Below are 13,992 nucleotides of genomic sequence, written 5' to 3'. Positions count from 1 at the left end.
GTTATTTCTTGAATTATGATCGTAATGGTGTGTGCGGCCTTGAAATTATCGCTCGGCTGCACCCAGCGGTTCCGGTCCGCCTCAGACCAAACATTATTATTTATTAATTGTTACATATGTATTAATTCGCATATTCTAAAGAATTAATAATAAGAGCTTGCCTACTTTCTGAGAGGATAAATAAAAAAGAATGGCACAGAGTACAACATTATAAGCACCCTAACTCAGGCCTTACAAAACTTCATGGTCTATATTCTATTCTTTCCACGATTATTTTAATCGTCATGTTTTATTGCGTAGATAATCGAGTTTGTAGAGATTATGTCGATTGATTTTATTAATAAAACTAGGGGTGGCTCTTTCAAAATCAATGAATAAAACTAACACGCATACTTACCTATTAATTTTTAAATAGCCTATGCAAAATTTTAAAACGATTATGACATTAAAAACCGTCTAGAAAATGTATATCTAGGTAAGTTATGGTAACTACTTTCTTATATTTTAACAAAACCGTGATTAATCCAAGAAGTTAGCTCAATCTTCATTTTATCGGCCCTCCGTGCTCAGTAGCTAATAGGTATTTACGTTCAAGAAAAGAGCGAAAACGACGCTCAGTTCTAACCAATTATTCTGAGAGGTGAGCTAAGTTGAGAGGATATTACTTAATTTGACGCGTATATTTTAAGTATGATTAAGTGTTTCGCGCTTAGTAATTTCGTTAAAGTCACAATATTATGAGGTTTCTAACGCGGCAATTTAGTTAAAACTGAACATTTTAGTGTTTATTGAAGTTTTAACATCAAAGTTGTCATTGTCATTCATCTTAGTAAGTAGGTAAGTAACTACTGCTTTTACTACTAGTTATATTGGCAGTTGGCACAGCTGTTGTAACACAGTTGGTGAATAATTTCCAAAATAAGTACCTATTTGTATTTCAGTCTGTTTTATCGGCTCCTTGAGCAGTGAAATGCCAGCAGAGTTTTTGACTGGTCAATAATATTTAATTACACACCTAAAAGTTTCGTGGGCTACCGTTTAGTAGACGTTTAATATGCGTTTCACGAATTTCATCAAACTTTTACCAGGCACTAAGTTCGAAAGACATAGTAGTGTGTGTGTAAAGACACAAATGAATTATCATAAATAAGCGCGTTCTATTTTATTAACCTAGGTAGGTACCAGATGATTACGCCACATCATCCTCACGGACATGCAATAATCCATCGGGAACTCTATATTTTCTGGGACAAAAAATAGCATATGTCTGTTCCCAGGATATGAGCTACGTCTATAATACCCGTCAAGATCCGTAAAGGCATGGACATAGCAGACAGGCAGATAGTCGGACACTTTCGATTTATAATATTACTTGGTATGGATCTCATCTCTCATCATTTTCCACAGAGCAATACTGATTTACAGAAAAGAATGATAATTATTGATATTATAGTATACTGCTCAAGCGAGAAAACTAACCGGATAGTGCATAATATGATTCTGTTGCAGGCAAGATCTAGTTCATTTATAATCAGATCAGTTAACAGTAACACAACACTAGTTCCACCTCCGCGTTTGGTCCAGACAAGTCATGCATTAACGAAAGTAATCAGTCTAACCTCGACCTCGTTTGAAGAGTGAAACCTGGCATTAAAAGAATTAAGTCGCAAGAAAACCAATTAATCTTTGACCGGGTCCTATTAATAAACATTGCTCCTCATAATATGACGTATATGTCAGGTAATATTCTGTTTAGAATTAGGCATTGATCGATCCACGTTCCATTAGTCTATATAAGCGTCTGCTTGCACTTCTACGCACAGAAATGTAGTAGACTGGGACGGTCAAAATATATGCTATATCTGATACAATTAAATACTTACAGTAACTACTCAGCTGATACGATACGATAGGCTAACTAGAAATTGTAATAGACTTGCGAATCCTGCACTGCGTCTAAAGATGGTGTCGTCGAAAAGTCGTTCGAGGGACACTCAGTTGATATGACTTTAGAAGGTCATCTGTATTCTGTAGAATCGAGCATTCTTACCCACGATACTGTGGCAGGGCCGATTTAGTAGATTGGAGCAATCTAGGGTGGTCCCTACACACAGTGCACTTGCCACAGTCTAGGAGCATCGGATGTATATCTGCTCCCGTCGGCCGATGTAGGTGGCGATCTAGGATTTGACCTAGAATGACCCTACTTACGACATGTTTAGGAGGCAATCTAGGATCCTCCTCACTTTTTCACTCTTAAATCTGCCGCAGTGTCGTGAGTAGAATGCTTTAGAGTTCAGCCTTGAATTATTTTTTATTATAGTGCAAATGAGTAAATTCTAATTTTAAATGAACAACTAAACTAGTTAAAAGGAAAATAAATTAGGCATTATCAAGCAAGCAATTAAGATTTTGTATCATACATTGAGAAATTAAAAAGAATTTTATATAATGTATCAATTTGAAAATGTAAATGTCAAGTACTGTAATGTTCTAAAGAGGGAGAGTTATTGTAAAATGTTCTTTGTCAGCATATTTTAATTTTAATTTTTAACCCCCGACCCAAAAAGAGGGGTGTTATGAGTTTGACGTGTGTATCTGTGTGTCTGTGTATCTGTGTATCTTTCTGTGGCATCGTAGCTCCTAAACTAATGAACCGATTTTAATTTGGTTTTTTTTTGTTTGAAAGGTGGCTTGATCGAGAGTGTTCTTAGCTATAATCCAAGAAAATCGGTTCAGCCGTTTGAAAGTTATCAGCTCTTTTCTAGTTATTACTGTAACCTTCACTTGTCGGGGGTGTTATAAATTTTTAATTTACACTTGTTCAATGCTTTATGTGATCTATATAGTTTTGCGTAGGTATCTACCTACTACCTATCTAGTATAAAAAGTTTTGATAATTTATTGTAAATCTGTCTCTCGATTCTCAGCCTATCTTTCTACGTAGTCTAAGTAAAATAATAAAAAAGATTCAATTTCGTCTCTTCAGTGTCTTGTATCATGAAATAGCTAAACAAAATGTAAGTATGGGTTCATGGAACTATTTGAATTTACAACTTACACTGTTGACTAAAGTGCCTTTCTTCTTTATTAGGTGCAAAGGGTCAGATATTACAATTACAAAGGGTATGGCTGTGATCGTCCTGTTTCACGGCATAATAAAGTTTATTATCGTTTTAAATGGTCATTATGCCAGAATAGAAAAACCTCTCTTCAAAGAGTTTTACATCAGTTTGAAAAGAATATTCCTCGGCGTCTCATACAATTGTCTAACTTTTATGGTGGGATAAAATAGGGCGTTTTTAAGATAAACGAAAACGACCCCTTGAATATAAATGATGAGATTTATCCGTCAACGGCAACGCCGCCGTTCCCTTTATTGTAGAGATATTATTTTTGGCAGTCTGGATGCTTTCTTCATTTTTTACACCGATCACAGAAAATAATATGTTCTATCTTCAGCTTCTATCAAGTTACTTCCACAAAACTTCCATATTTAACGGATTTATTTACTACACATACAGAAAAAAGCTAGCGAGATTAATAATTTTCATTAACCAAATCAAATTCGTAATATGTATATCTACTTAGGTACGTAGAGTTTTACAATTTGTTGATATTACGCCAAAAATATTGTGTATTTATTTTAAAAACACGTTACCTACCTAATAAGTTGATACGGTAGAAAAAATGCAAAAATTGCCCTTTGTGGCTTCGTTGCAACCTGCGTATAAATTTATTACTGCAGTATAATTTCTAAATGAGCATGGTTTTTAAAAGCATCATATAGAAGCTAACCTTTTATAAAAGCGACTAACGGCAAAAGCCAAGCAGAATTATTATTATCGGTCAGACAGAATTTAAAACCATGTGAAAGAGAATTGTTGGATTTTTGTTGATAAATAGAATATACTATGTACAATATAATAAGTGGGTAGCTTCCAATGATACATGCCAAGCAAAAATAGGTAGGTTGTTACTTGTTAGTGAAAAAGTACGAAGTAAAATATCTACAGTGTATGCATAGATCTGTATGTTTAAACAAACATTTCTGCACAATAATTTACTATCGACGATGACCTAATCTTTGAACATAGGTATTTTACCATGTAGGTTGATTGGAATAATAATAATTTATGCTGTCCAGCAAAAGCCACTTACTACATATCAGTTAATTATTATCATAGTGGTTGATTTTAATACCTTCAGTAGTGTAAAAACTTGTAATTAGGAACTATCGAATTTCGCTTAATCATTACAAATCTTATGCTGTTACAATGAGAATAATATCATTATTAAATTATGTGATATTTTGACTTCAATTATATATTTTCCACTGCCACTCCTATATTAATTAATAACACAAGTCTATAACGACGTAAGCAGACTGCCGAAAATTTTATTTTCGGGGTGATTTTATTTTCATCTTCCTCCTCCATATTGTTTTTTGTGTGAGTGAAGTCACAAAAAATCACAAGTTAAAACTCACACGAAGTCACTCCCACAACATTGAAACCTATCTACCAGTCTAGGTTGTTAACAATATTTTGATACATATAACAAGCATCCTTAGATAGGTAGGTACGTTCAAACACTTCTGCTGCAGTCGGATGAAAAGCGTCACAAATGTGAAAAAAATCTTTTTTTAACTTTTTAATTCTTAAAAAGTGAATTTCTTAAACGTGCTTCTGTAGTGAATACAAAGCTATAATTTCTAAAATAGAAACTTCTTACGCTTCTTACCTAAAAGATTTACTTACAACAAAACCACCATAAATGAAAACTGAGATAAGTCCTTGTTTTAATATGTTTAATATTATAACAAGGACTGACGCGTAGTTTTCCTTGTTCCTCATTACACGTATGTGGAAATGTAGGGTGGAGCCATATTGTTTTCCCTTGAGAGCACTGGGTGCCAGGTAGATAAGTAGTCTCTGCATACAACGCGCATTAGCTAGCATACTACTACTAACAACGCACAGGCTGGATTTGAAAACATTCTGTATGATATAATAATATTATATTATAATAGATGATGTCCACGACTTTAGCCACGTGGATTTAGGTTTTTGAACTCCCGTGCGAACTCATTTTTCAGGATAAAAAGTTAAGTAGGCTAGTTAGGTATATCCATTTCCGAAATGTAATCTATCTCTGTACCAAACAAATTCTGCCCGCGAATTAGTCGTCGTGGATTAAGGCTTTTTCAAACTCCCGTGGGTCTGTCGTGTGTCTCGTTGATTTTCTAGGACAAAAAGTAGCCTATGTCCGTCCCCGAGAAGCATGCTATCACTGTACCTTTCGTCAAAATTGGTAAATAGATGGGCCGTAAAAAGCTAGCCCTGTGGCAGACAGAGAAACACACTTTTACAATACACGTAGGTATATATACACTTAGGTATAGGTACGTTGAATTACAACATTAATTTGAAAAATTACTTCACCTGATTCGAAAGATACCATAATATTATTAAACTCAAGCATATTTCGGGTAGGTAATTTATTTTTACAATCGGTGCTTAAAATTAATACATATATTAGGTACTTAAGAAAGATAAGGGTTTCGAAACAAAATTAACCAAACCTGCCATTTACAAGAGCTAAAACCATTTACGAAAGTTAAATTAAAAGCCCTCGTGATTATGAATGCCTCATAAAATCCGTCATATTAAGATTTTTTACTAACTTAATTAGATTAATATATTAATTATAATTTGGATTATTACGTTATAGGTTTTCGGGGTCCATCCTTTGATCTTTCAGAGTTTAAAACACTTCAAAAATTTTGAAAATCGACACTCTCCTTTAAATAGCGGCTCCGAATATACCTACTTAGCCCAAGGTTTCCGACAATCAACACTTCAGTGACAATATTTTTTAATTAAACGCTCATTTTACTAATTAAGTCAAAAATATGCTGCTAACGTAAGTACCTACCTACACTCGTACAAAAACGTAGTTAATTACGTGACACAAACCATGCTCCGTATAGGTAGGTAAATACAAGGTAGGTACATGCAGAGGAGTTAGATTGTTTCGATCAATTTTATATTTAAGTAAAAGTAGGCAATAAGTAGTGAGTATGTTTTTTGTTCTTGTTTTAAGCCTAGGTACATTAATTTCAAAACCACATTTGTGAAAAATTCTCGTACTATGAAATTTGTATATTGGATTTTTAAGAAAACTGCGCTTTAAAAATAGCGCAATACGGCGTCATCGCGCAATTCCTCAAAAGATTACATCATTCTGAGTCACAGGCCCAATGTATACATGAGTTTAACGTCTTCCATCATGACACGTTTTGTTTACAAACAGATCATGTAATTCGCCACTCGGAAAAATCTGATTACTTATTCATTAAATACCTATAACTTCAACTACTTAAATTTAAGAGTCGTGGACTCGTGAATGTTTATTCAACTGAGAATAATAATATGGCGAAAGAACATACTATAACAAAACGCTTTTGCCATTCTTAGTTTTTTTTGCGTTTATTGTCAACGATGCAAAATCCTTATTCTTTAATGAAAAATGTTAAGATAATAATTTGAAATCCCAGAGAGGCCTCACCAGCAGCCTTATCCTGAATATATTATAATTTACTTCTGAACACATGCGTAACGCAATAGACTTATATTGTGTTCGTATCTAAGTCATTTTGATTTCCCAAGAGGCTAATGATATCCTTAGTACCTAGCTATACGTGCCACTGAAGCAGGATCTCAGAGCAATTTCAGTTCAATTGTCTCTTTCAGAAACCATTTCTGTACTATACAAAAGGTGGCTAATTGTGTAATATGTGATCCTATTCCTGCTTGCTTGTTAGGGCTGCTGGAAGTTTAAGGAATAGGAATTTTAAAGTAGATTCTTAGAAAAAATAGCTCGCCCAAAAGTGTCTAGAAAAAAGTCTCGAAGATTTAATACAATGCAGATATCATTGGATTTCTGTTGTAATGATTGATCATAGTTAAATTAGATTAGTTCCAATGCTTAAAAATAAGTATGTAAGGACCAGGAAGTTTAGAGCTATTTCTACATGTCAGGCTACACGGAAGGCTAGTTTTTTATCTAGCGTGTTTTGTTACCACGCCAAATGGTAAATCCCGTTTCATTTTTTAAACCTTAAAAATTTAGACAAATTCATTAAAAGTGTTCATTTTAAGACGGAAAACTTGCACCTTAATCATCCAAAACAACGATCCCTAAGCTTCGCGTTTCAAAATATAACAAACTAGTGAATGCCCGCGACTTCGTCCGCGTGGATTTAGGTTTTTAAAGATCCCGTGGGAACTGTTTGATTTTCCGGGATAAAAAGTTGTCTATGTCAAATTCAGAGACGCAAGCTACCTCAGTAGGCACCAAACATACAAATCGGTTAAGCGGATGGGGTTTTTGGGAATCCCGTGGGAACTCTTTGATTTTCCGGGATAAAAAGTAGCCCATGTCCGTCCCCGGGATATTGCATGGATGTGATTTTAATTAATTAAACATTTTGTCGAAGTAATTTAAATAAACAGTAAGTACAGTAAAAGTGTAAGGACTTAATTTTAACTAACACTGGAAAAAAAGGCTAGACTTTTAATACGTGTAGCTAAAAGCCAAGCTCGTCCGACGACCTCATCGCGACGCCATTGTGGCTCAGACCGGTGCTCATGAAATATGAATGCAGTGCCTGAAAGACCGGCTAGTCCCAAGCCCGTCGCTATAGACGCCCTAATATTGACATAAATGCTTAACTGTCATGGTCATTGTAGCAATCCGTGTGTTAAAAACACTTGGAGCAATTAAAAACAAGCATTTGAAGTTCATGCATGTTCATAATCATAAGACATACTCTTAATATCATTATTTAATTAATCCCCGACCCAAAAAGAGGGGTGTTTAAGTGTGTGAATAAGTTTGACGTGTGTATCTGTGTATCTGTCTGTGGCATCGTAGCTCCTAAACTAATGAACCGATTTTAATTTAGTTTTTTTTTTTGTTTTAAAGGTGGCTTGATCGAGAGTGTTCTTAGCTTAGAATAAAAATTCTTAGCTATAATCCAAGAAATTCGGTTCAGCCGTTTGAAAGTTATCAGCTCTTTTCTAGTTATTAGTGTAACCCTCACTTGTCGGGGGTGTTATAAATTTTTAATTTAAGTACACTTGTTGCACTTAATGCTTTATAATATTTTCGCTATAATTGACGTGATAATTTAATCATGTCATTTCTCAATTTGTTTGGTTATATAAACTCATCCCCACTCCGATCTACTTCAATTCAATTCCCAAATATTGAGTTTTAGATGTGCCAATTGCAACACAGGTTGTTTCAAGAGTGTCACGTACCTTCACGGAGAAGAGATGGCCTCAACATAACAATTCAAGAAATCCTTGTAAGTATCTATTAAAATACTTGGAGCAAACAAAAACAATTCTTCATAGCATTGGACGTAGCGTAGATGCATGTTCATTATTAGTATCATTTAATTAATTGCACTTTTGCGGCATTTAAGGGCCTTCCTTCTTTGTTTGTAAAATATAGCATTGAAGATAAATAAAAAAACGTATGAAATGTTATCGTATGTTCATGGCTTAGAACTTAAAAGGATCACCAGATTGGGAAATTTCGGAGCCAGGTGTGTTTGCTGTTTTAGTAATTTTTCTCATTCACAGTTAGGTAGGTAGGTAGGTACTTACTGCATTATTATGCAAATCTTGTCTTCATTGTAGTCTTCTCCCATGAAAACCAGTCATGTGTCAGATACGGGGTCAACACTTTTAAATATTATGTAGGTATTACTCTTTTTTTTTTGGAAATAGTGTTGTTCGATGCTGAAATTAATATTTGTCGATATTTTGGTCTGCCTGCAGTTCTTTTATCAAATAGGTAGGATCGATAATTTAAGAATTAATAGAAGTATCTAACTACTTATTAACTAAGTGGCTCAACAAGTATCTATATGGAAGTCTAAGATCTCCAAGACGTTGGTCAGTGAAGTAAAAAACTAAAATCATTATGCGGGTTTTTATAACAATTTTATTAATTTAGGTAGGAAAGTAGGTATATCAAATGACACTCGATTGACTAATTAATACACTTAGGTACCCATATTTCCTGATCAATAAGTATTGTATCCTCTCAGAATGAGAAGGGCTTGGCCATAGTCCACCACGCTGATCAAGTGTGGATTGGCAGACTTCCTACACCTTTGAGAACATTAAGGACAACTCTCAGGCATTTTGAGAGGAGACCCGGGCTTAGTGATGAGCCGGGAATGGGTTAGTCATGATAATGATGATGATGAAGCGTTGTATTACTTCGGTATTCCATGATATTTTATACTTTAGATATCTACAAGGAGCAGGAACAAATAAAAACTAAAAAGCCAAATTATATTTGTATGTAAGTAAGTATAATAATTTGTCGAAATCAAAAATACTTTATAAATAATTCAGCAATCTGAGGTAAAAGCTTGATAATACCAATAAACAAGCAAAACGCTTAGAAAAAGTAAACAAAAAACAAAACTTTTACACACATACTTACAAATACTTTCAACTTTGGGCTTGAATGAAAGAGATGTCAATGGAGATTTAATAACATGTATCACAGTGATAGTTTACACAGTGCATCATTTCCCTAAGGTAAACAAAGATTACATAAAGCAATTCCCACGCACGTCACCCGATCGATTATCAAACTTTCGAATACGCCCACTTACATTTTAGAAGAGCAACAAAGCTAGGATCAAGTCGGACTCTTCTGTAACACCGCATCCAAAGCACAACTTGATAAGTCGCCTCTGCCCTTGAAGTCATACAGGTTATCGATAAAGCACAACACGCGCACTGACAGTTCTAACAAACAATCACAGGTCAAGTTCGGTACCGGCCTTGGCGAAATAGAATGAACGCCGTTGAGATGTTTTAACAGTTTGTAAATATGAGCGGCTGCGACGGTGTACGAAGGAAATAGCTATGTGTGTGTAAGGATAGCAATGCAGTCGTATCGGATCGGCCGCGAAACAGCACTAGCGCTCCGTGGCTAGGTAATGACTAGCGAGTCGCGAGGGCGCCGCCGAACGTATGGTGTACGGCGAGTGGCGAAGGACCCCTCGCCCGCCGCGCCGCGTCTCCGCTGCTTGCCGCAGGCCTCCCCGTGCGCGCGCCTCTCCACGCACAATGCCATCAAACAGAAAACATTATATTTTTTTATAAATGTATTTATCTAATTATCAATATTTTCGTACTATTAAGTAGATTTTCATCTAAATAATAATAAGCTAAATGATACCTCTTGTTTGACAAATATCATCATCGACAACTGAAATATCGATAGTAATACAACACTGATTGAACATTTTAAAATAAGCACCTATAAAATATAGTCATGAAATCTATCTTGAAATCTTCAAAATAACAAGGGCCTCTGTTGCTCTTAATAATTATACCTATAATACCTCTTTGCGCTAAAAAGGTAAGCAAGTAATACACTGTAACTTTGAAATAAATAAATAATAGTAACATTAAGTTACCTTTTATGGGGTTACTTTTATTTTTACCGCTTGTGCAGTTGGGAACCAAGCTTATTAAAAAGCCCTTGACCAATATAATATTATATCGACATCATATCAACAAACCGTAGAGCGTAGGCAAAGTATCCATATTTCCATTAAATATACATCCTTAATAACAACCGTCGATCAAAGAAATAGAATAAGCTTTATCAGCGTATCGCACTCCTCGCCTGAAAATGATAAATAATATTGTTGTAGCCTAATTTTTTTCGATACATCAACAGAAGCGCAATGTAGCTGTCAGATGCAGGATTGAGTTTTTATCTCTAGGGCGAATAAGAGGAAACTCTGGGGTATTAAATACTTAAAACGCATCAAATCAAATGTTATACTTACCTACTACCTACGCACCTCTTTCACTACCTTATTGTTTGACTTTCGCGAAAAATTATGTTTTTGGATTAGGCATAATTTGATTTAAATTACTATTATCAAGCATATTATTAGGGTCCCCATGCTAGGCGGACGTAGGTCCCAAAGAGCTGAATAGATAACGACCCTGCACCTGAAAGCAGTGTTGATAAACCTCCACCATAGAAAGATTTTTATGCAAATTAACCTTTACAAGGGCTTATGAATCGTCAAAAGAATCTACCAGTCACTGCTTCAGAATGCCTATACTACCGATAAGAACCAGTAAGAAACTCGGCGATTGCTCTTTTCAAATACCATCGATGTACCTGTTGAATTCATATTAATATTATGCCGTTATTGTAAGTAATTGCAGCAGTGCCTCGCATTGCTGGAACTGGAATGCTGGAGCGAGCGTAGGTAGACAAAACTCCGTTCCGTAGATTCAGTGGTGGACGTTTATCAGTTGAGACTACGCCGCTATGACGAAGACGAATTGTTATTAAGGAATAAAGACCCAGGCTTAACGCTAACGGTAAGGTAACTAAGGAGGGAGACGGTTTAGAAAAGGTTTAGAAATAAAATTGCTTTAAAACCGTTCCATTAACCTTAACGTTGGCGTTGTTTTTACAATGCTGAGGGTAAAGCCGTCGATGCTAATGGCAGGTAGACAAGGGAGACAGGTAGCGGCATCCTTTATGTATTAGCGGAGAAGTGAGCTCGGGCTAGCCTAGTAACCTCACTTCCAAGAAAGCTGCGGCCATTCGCCGCGGGCTATCATTTTTATAAACGATGCAATATTTCTTTAGTTTCATATAGCGTGCATTTTAGGGCTACGAGTGAAAGTATGTAATGGCTCGAAATTTTAAGTAGGTGCTTGAAAAACGTTGCAATTTGATATTCTGGAGACTATTAGTTGGTCCCCTCTGGGATACTTGAAAATCTACTGAGTAGATTTTTAAAATTAAAATTTTCTCCTTTATGTTATGTTTAACATAAAGGAGACTCTTACGGGCCCTTGGAACATTAGATCGAGCGTATTTTTTACGATATTAGACGAAACATATTCTCTCATTTATTTTAAGTATAAAAAAAGTAGTTCGCCTGTTTATTTGTTTGTTAGCCTATCACGCAACTTACCATTGAAATGAAACTTCGTTGCACAAAAGCATAGATATAACCATCAGAATGATTTTGATCTAAGTTAAACAAGTGGCTGCTTCAACAAGATCAGAATCAGTCCACTAGAGACATAGCTTGACCCGAATGTCACGCGAGAAAGAGGTCAAAAGCTAATAAAATTAAAAAGATGAGCCAATATCGTAATATTGAGTGAACGACAAAGCACAGAAATATTCCGTGTGCTTCAGTATAGTATAACGAAATCTATACCATAGTGGGCAGTGCATACAATACTGCCGCACGCGTCGTCAATTCGATTGAATCTCCGTAACTGTCACATTAGCCAATCAGGACAGCGGCCAGTGTCGCATAATGACACACAGTACGAATCAAAATGTTGTGAATAAAACAAATGTAAGTGGTCCCTATTTTCGAGTGATAATTGTTAAAAATGCCTTCTATGCTTTGTCGTTCACTGGTAATCTCACATTCACTTCATTATCGCATCGCATAGTTACAGCATCATTACATTCATAGGCCGTAGCTAATAAATAATTGTCGAATACTATCGAATTCTTTCTATGATATAATGTCATTTATTTCCTTGTGAAATGTCGATTCCCTCTCAAGTTTCATAGCAGATAGGGAAAGGAGAAGTTTGATAGGCACTTGCGTAGTGTGTTCTACATAATATTTTCAAATAAAAAGATACATAAAAATTATAAGCAAAACTTCAGGAAATAAAAAACAGTCATAATCTTCCTATAGAATAAGGTAAATAAAAGTAGTGATTACAAAAAGGTTTACCTATACCTATTTTTGAAGTTTCGTTCGTATCATCCATATAACTTTTTGTTACGTCGTACTTGCCTATCAAGATTGGTATTTACCATCGATGTATTTACTAAATAAAATAAAATAATATTTACTTTATAATAAAATGCAAAATGTACACAATAATTTATTCTTACATCATAATATTATCATGTACCTATCTACCTAGGTATTAACGACTGTAAGAATAGTAGACAAACTAGGTAACTCTGACTCTTTTGCACAATATATTATGTATAGTATTTTATGGAGAATATTATTATTTTCATGAGGATAAAAAATATTTCGAAACCAAAGAATAATGGCGAATGCGATACGAAAATCTGAAAACAACAAAAAAAAATAGAATAAACGAGGAATGTTTACTATGAATATTGCTGACTTGCTGTGCGTTCCCAATATTCGAGGCCGAAATATCAATAACATAATCCCGCGAGTAATCATAATAATATTATGTTCGGGATATTACAATTTTCTATGAAAATATTAGGGCTGACTTCAACCATAACATAATAAACTAATAATATAATCTATCTAGACTACAAGTAGGTAAAGTGCTGATGCAGTGGTAAAATCAATGTTCTTTATAGTAGGTAAACTTCAAACTATTCATTATTTTAAAATAACACTTTATACATAATTAACATTCTCTAACGTTGCGATCTAATAACTCCGACATTGGATTCCAAATTTGAAATTATGAAAAAAAAAACTAAAACAAGGCGTTTGGTTCAAATAATAATACAAATTATTTAGGTACTTACCTATTACGTAAATCTAGATGATGCCGTGACGCCGATGTCGATTTTCGTGATAGTAGCCTATGTCCAATGTGGTGGACATTGGACATAGGCTAACTAATATCGCTAAAATGCAAACTATATCTGTAGATACTTTTTGCCAAAATCGGTTAAACGGATGGGCCATGAAAAGCTAGCAGACAGACAGACATACTTTCGCATTTTTATTAATAGTTATGGATATTTATATCTGTAAGATTTGAAGAAAAGCCACGACGCGTTATGGCAATCGCAGAAAGGCTCGGACGCGAAATTCGTGTTATGGCTCTTATTATATGGCTCTTGCTCTAACGGTGAAAGAAAATATCGTGAAGAAACTTGCATGCC

At 35.0% G+C, this 13,992-nt stretch overlaps 1 protein-coding gene across 1 annotated transcript in view; it reads right to left on the bottom strand.

Moving 5' to 3' along the window:
- Window positions 1-10,152, bottom strand: part of LOC123868515 — a 191,624-nt gene extending 181,472 nt beyond the window's left edge. The window contains exon 1 of the mRNA XM_045911069.1: window positions 9,704-10,152. The gene's annotated coding sequence lies outside the window, so the exon portion shown is untranslated. The remainder of the gene's footprint in view (window positions 1-9,703) is intronic.
- Between the last annotated feature and the right edge of the window lie 3,840 nt (window positions 10,153-13,992).

The sequence above is a fragment of the Maniola jurtina genome, chromosome 1 (genome assembly GCF_905333055.1).
Source record: "Maniola jurtina chromosome 1, ilManJurt1.1, whole genome shotgun sequence".
Classification (NCBI taxonomy): Eukaryota; Metazoa; Arthropoda; class Insecta; order Lepidoptera; family Nymphalidae; genus Maniola; species Maniola jurtina.
The sequence above is the reverse complement of the archived record's forward strand: the minus strand, read 5'-3'. Positions and strand labels throughout refer to the sequence as shown.